This window comes from Octopus bimaculoides, chromosome 23, assembly GCF_001194135.2.
Source record: "Octopus bimaculoides isolate UCB-OBI-ISO-001 chromosome 23, ASM119413v2, whole genome shotgun sequence".
Classification (NCBI taxonomy): Eukaryota; Metazoa; Mollusca; class Cephalopoda; order Octopoda; family Octopodidae; genus Octopus; species Octopus bimaculoides.
Genome location: NC_069003.1, coordinates 4,887,917 through 4,894,736, shown reverse-complemented (window position 1 = coordinate 4,894,736; position 6,820 = coordinate 4,887,917). Strand labels below are relative to the sequence as shown.

The following is a 6,820-nucleotide window of genomic DNA, read 5'->3' as shown; positions in this document are numbered from 1 at the left end:
GGTATTTCGTCTGTCTTTACGTTCTGAGTTCAAATTCTGCCGAGGTCGACTTTGCCTTTCATCCTTTCGGGGTCGATAAATTAAATATCGGTTACGTACTGGGATCGATCCAATCGGCTGACCCCCAAAATTTCGGGCCTTGTGCTGGGTACCCCCTTTGGAGGGTCAAGTCCCACAAACCGGCCGCCAGTACTTTTGATCGTTTTAAAGTCCAGTATTTACTCTTCAGTAATCCTTGACTATTACCGGTGTTACGTTCTAGAACCTCCCACAGAAATATTTAAATCTAAAAGAAGAATAAATACCTGTCGGCCGCAGAAGCCCGCGATATAGTGAGAAGTCCGCGATATAGTGAGAAGTCCGCGATATAAATTTACATTATGCCTCGATGTCATAATTCCTCTTATTCGCCATGTGACATCGTATTGTCTACATTACACAATCTCATATTATACGATCTTAAGTTTCTTCCAAACAATAAATCTGTTATCCATGGGACAGAAGTTAATTCAGCATTCAAGACGTCTGCAATTGCTGGTATGCTAGTGCTCGAGTGAGTGCCACAATGGAGCACTCCCCCCCCCCGTCATCTGGGACGGTGCTATTGCTATGCACACGGGATGCACATCCTGGATCGCATCCAGCTAAAGGTCACTTGGCTGACTGACCCGTCCCCAGCATTAATGAACACTTTCTAGCCTCTCTCTCAGACTCTCTCCCTTTCTCTCTCTCAGTCTCTTTGTCTCTCTCTGTCGCTCACCTTCTATAATGATCCCTGGCCCGTGGAGCTGATTGGTTACGTGCCGCAATCATTCGTGCAGCCCCCACCGACCCACTCATCTGTCCATCTTTCATCGTCTCTGGCGTGTTCAATACCTTCTCCTCTCCGCGCACTGGCCACTACGCCCGACCCTTCATCCCCAGACCATCGATCCCTCTGAATCTCATCTCCAGCTCATGTCATTCCTGCAACAGTTTAAGGCGGCGATTTAGCCGGACCGTTAGCGTGCAGGAAAAAATACTTAGCGGTATTTAGTCCGTCTTTAGGTTCTTAGCTCAAATTTCTTCGTGGTTAACTTTGTCTTTCACCCTTCCAAGGCCTATAAAATAAGTACCCGCTGAGTATTGGAATCGATGTTATTGACCTACCCCTCCCTTCAAAAATTCTTTTCTATTTTTCTACTCTTGGCACGATGCCCGAAATTTTGGGGAAGGGAACCAGTCGATTAGATCGACCCCAGTACACAACTGGTATTTATTTTATCGACCCCGAAAGAATGAAAGGCAAAGTCGACCTCGGCGGAATTTGAACTCAGAACGTAAAGACAGACGAAATACTGCTAAGCATTTCGCCCGGCGTGGTAACGTTTCTTATTTCTTTATTGCCCACAGGGAGCTTAACATAGAGGAGACAAACAAAGACAGACAAAGGGATTAAGTCGATTACATCTACCCCAGTGCGTGACTGGTACTTAATTTATCGACCCCGAAAGGATGAAAGGCAAAGTCGACCTCGGCGGAATTTGAACTCTGAACGTAAAGACAGACAAATACCGCTAAGCATTTCGCCCGGAGTGCTAACGTTTCTGCCAGCTCACCGCCTTCCCCCTTTCAAAAATTGCTGGCCCAGTGACAAAATTTGAAACTATTCCCGCAACATTTATATCATCTATTTCGGAGAGTTATCAAGGTCCGTGGGCTCTGCCTTGCCCTTAGGCCCAGCGAAGAAAGCCGGCCAAAGAGACTGATAGAATAAGCTCCAGGCTTTTAAGGAAATAATAAAGTTCTGGGGTCGATTCGTGGAACAAAAGAGTTTTCAAGACGGTGCTCCAGCATGACCACAGACAAATGACTGGAAACAAACAGAAGATAAAAGTCAGCATATTACTCAACGCTGGCTACATTGCTTTGTCTATCGTCCAATAATTCATTTCCCCCCTCTTGCCACCACATCATACCAATCTGTCTATATTTATACTGTCTCGCCATATTAGACAACATCGACCATATTGCAGCACATTGCCCGTATCACACTGTTCCAGCTTATCACATCTCAGTGTCTTTTTGTATATCCTCAGTCCGCCATCTAACACAAGGTCCAGTCCTTATTGCATTGTGCTGGCTTGAGTGTCTTAATGACCCTGAGAGCTATCGGTCTTTTTGGCCAGTTTTCTTCGTTCGGCCTAGGGGCAAGGCCGAGCCCACGGACCTCGATAACTCTCCGAGATAGATGATATAAATGCTGCAGGAATAGTTTCAAATTTTGTCACTGAGCCAGCAATTTTTGAAGCGATGTGCAAGCTCCTGGTAGGGTTCCCATACTTGACTGGTCAAAAGATAGAGGCAACAAAAATATGGACCACTTCTCAGAGATAAAAATAGGCTTGCTTGGGGCCAACACTCCTACTTAGAAAAAACAGCAAAATTACAGAAAGATCAAATTCAAAGCTAACCAGATCTGGGAGAGGAAGGATTTTTTGCTCAACGAAACACCTCACCCCATACTAAAAGAGTGGCCCTGACAGCACTGAGTCGAGAACAGTGGAGAAAAGCCGTCGATGGTTTAGGTTCCACAGAGAGCGAATGGCTTAAGAAAATAACGTATCGGTCCTCTACTTTGTGCAACATCATGTCTCATATACTGTCCTCTTAATTTTACACTATTAGTCTTAGAGTTTTACACCAAACTGACTACCCCACGATGAACACCACACTGTGAATTCTACACTGCCCCTCATGACTCCAAAACTGCTGCTTGTATTTTAATGCCTCTTTATATCACATCCAGGAAGGCACGTGGCTTAGTGGTTAGAGCGTCAAGCTCATAATCATGAAGTAGTGAGTTCAATTCCCGGACTGGGCTGTGTGTTGTATTTTGAGCAAGACACTTTATTTCACGTTGCTCCAGTTTCACTCAGCTGTAGAAATGAGTTGCGACGTCACAGGTGCCAAGCTGTATCCGGCCCCTTTGCTTTTCTCTTGGATAACATCAGTGGCATGGAGAAAAGAAGCTGGCATTCTTGGGCGACTGCTGGTCTTCCATAGCAACCTTATCCAAACCTGTACCTCGAAGGGGAACTTTCTAGGTGCAATCTCATGGTCATGCATGACCGAAAGGGGTCTTTACCCTATACTGTAGCAGGGAACCGGCCCTTATGAGTCAGTGTGACTCGAGAAGGTATCCTTTACCTTTGCTTTTTAGGTTTAACACATGATGCGAGCAGATACTGCGTGGTTTGGAAATATTAGGGAGAAATGAGAACTGACGACGTCTGCATCGCGGTGTTTTACATTACACTTTCTGTCAAACTATATTCTACAAATTTTTAAAAATATTTCACCATTCACACAGCCACCATTTACTGTGTCAATGTTTTCTCCCCCAGCTTTCCACCATACTACTCACTTACATGGTCACACCACTCGCAAGAAGTAGTAGCCAAATCGCCCTTAAATCACACATTACCTCAGTGATTCCCAAACTTTTTCAAGCTGCTGCCTCTTAGCACTCGGGCCACTCGGGCCACATTCCTACTGCCCTTCTCTTACCATCACAAACACAGACCACTTTCTGCAGCAAATTGAAAAGATCTGTATTTCACAAATAAAACTTAACCCAATCGACCCTTCATTTGGATTATTCTTTTCTTTTTTACATTCATTGACCCCATTTTGGTCATCCCATTATCGTCCCCACTTTTCTTCAACCTCCCACCTGGATTTTTTCCACCCCTCCAAAGGGACAGTTCCACCCACTTTGAGAACCATTGCTCCACCGTCTTAAAACTGGAAAGACACACGGACGTGAGAAGTATCCGATTTACAATAATTATGACAATAATAATAATAATAATAATAATAATAATAATAATAATAATAAAACAATACCTGTTGTCATAGGTGTCCTAGGAATGATAGCAAAAGGGGCTGATTGTTACCTAGCGCAAATGCCAGGAAGCCCGAAAATGGCAGGAATTCAAAAGACAGTGCTCATGGGAACTGCTCATATCCTACGTAAAATACTGTCTATGTAATCTCAAATTTTAAAACAACCGCATAATTTTCTTTTGGTTTCTTAAACATTCTCTAGAACAACACTATGTACAAAACCAAATACATGGCACCCTAGGCATAATACCAACATGAACTTCTAACTTGTTGTCTCTTGAGGTCTCTGGGTGAGACTTGGAGCCAACTTGTACAAATGCAAAGCAAAAGTCAAACATAAAATGATAATAATTTGCGATGGTCATCCTTGAAAGAACTTTGATCACAGATGTTTTCCATTAGATCTGATCTGCAAATATAAAACAGAGTCAAAGGCAACAATGAGAACAACTCCTGTAACCCTAACCCATTTATTAACATCATTCAACGGTATCAACATTGCCTTGTGTTACATCACTTCCTAAAACTACACGGTGTTTCCTATGCACGTAACACTGTCTACAGTGCATTGCGTTACATCATTGTTACTCTGTGTTACATCATCACAAAACAACATACCGTCTACATCCCAACGTGTTACGTCTCTACATAACTCTACATCAACATTGCCCTGTGTTACATCACTTCCTAAAACTACACCTTGTTCCCTATGCACGTAACACTGTCGACTTTACGCTGCGTTACATCATCTCACAACACATACTACACTGCGTTACTTCTCTATGTCACACAGCAATGCACCACTACATAACACCACAGTGTGTCCATTACATTGTATTACATCCATTAAGTCACGCCACACCATCCGTATTACACCGTATTACATCACAACATACCATCACGCCGTGTTACATCATCGCATAAGGCGGGACGAGAGATGGTGACGTTCGCATTACGATGTCTACATCGCACTTTCTATCATACCACATTTTCCACCGCTTTTTGATATATTTCCACTTTCACGCGGCCGCTATTTACTGTGTCAGTGTTTTCTACAACAGCTTTCCACCATACTGCACAGTTACGTTGTTCCACAATTCACAAAAAATAAGAGCTAAACATCCCTCAAATCGCACTATACCGCAGTAGTTCCTAAACCTTTTCAAGCTGCTACCCCCTTGGCACTCGGGCCACATTCTTAGCGCCCTCACTCACCATCACAAACACAGACCGCTTTCAGTTTGCAGTCTATTTGCTACTGTCTATTTTCACTCTGTTAACGTCTTCATATTCAGCTTCCTGTATCACGCTGTTCCAGCCGCCATTTTGTTTTACTTGTTACCACCGAATTAGACTTTCTCAATGACAGCCATCGGCCTTTCGTTTCGTTTCGTTTCGTTCCGCCAAGATCTTTAAACGATTACTGGAATGATTTTAAAGGATGTATCAAAATATAGTCATACCCTAGCCACACCCTTAAAAAAAGAAAGGATGATAACGGTTGGATATACGTTTGATCAAGTCCGACTTGGGATAATTATCATCATCATCATCATCATCATCATCATCATCATCATCATCGTCGTCGTCGTCGTTGTCGTCGCCATCATCATCATCATCATCATCAAATACGAAAACAACACTAAGCCTTCAATGCGTTCCGTACTTTGAGGTCGATAAAAAAGCCGTTGTGTACTGGGGGTTGATGGAATGGACTGGCTCTTTTCTTCAAAAAAATTTCAGACCTTGATTCACGTGACGGACCGGCGTTCCGTTCAAGGTTGGGGTGAGATGTTGAGATCTGGATCACCTACTTATAAGATTAATGGATAAAGACCTTTCCCGAGTCATGCCCGTTGAAATAAACTCCATTGTTATAGCGAGCCAGAACGCATGTACACCAAATGGCTGTAACGTCTCCATTACGGATTGGCTATCAATTAGTTGAGAGTCTCTTCTCTTTCTTATATGTCTTATAAGGTAACCCTATCCTAGCTTAGCTTTTGTTCCGGATTCTACTCACTTGTATACATGTATATCATATTCTACACACCTCTATATTCATATGACACCGTAAATACGTTCACACAGCTTCGAAGCATTGGACACTCCGTTATACAACACAGGTAAAAACTGCAAGCATTCAGATCGAGGCTGTCGTCTGCCTATAGAAAATCCGATGTCTTGGTGTACCGCTTACTACAGTGGCAATCCATGAGTCACACCAAAGGGAGACTTTACATGGGGAATGCCTTTCTAAAACGGAGACCTTATCAAGGGAGATTACTCATTATACGCCTATGACACACTCTAAACGTATGACACATTGTGTGCACTGCTATGACAATCTAAACATCAAGGCACACCTATCGACGCCCATTATAAATTCTTCACAGTTCTATACAGCTATGACACGTTTTGCACGACTCTATATACCCTTGACGTATTGTAAGCAGTTCTATACACATCTGTTCACCTATGGTACGTTCTACATACCTGTATACACATATGAGACAATATATGGTATTAAAAATAAGAAGAAAAAAAATATATATGAAAGAAGATGTGAATAATGGCGGCTAGGAAGATGAAAGGTATCATATTGACACATAGGACAGACGAAAACTGTCAATTATATATATATATATATATATATATATATATATATATATATATATATGTGTGTGTATGTATGTGTATATATATATATATACATATATATATATATACATGTATATATAAATATATGTATGTTTATATATATATCCATCCATCCATCAATCTATCCATCAATCCATCCACTCACCCACCCATCCATTCATACATTCATTCATACATACATACATACATACATACATATATATATATATATAGGAAATATATATATATATATATATATATATATATAATATGTATAAATATATATATATAT

At 41.7% G+C, this 6,820-nt stretch overlaps 1 long non-coding RNA gene across 1 annotated transcript in view; it reads left to right on the top strand.

Annotated features, from left to right (window-relative positions):
• The window catches only part of LOC106875653 (uncharacterized), a 93,335-nt gene that overhangs the window by 62,294 nt on the left and 24,221 nt on the right, over positions 1 to 6,820 (top strand). The gene's annotated exons all lie outside the window — the stretch shown is intronic.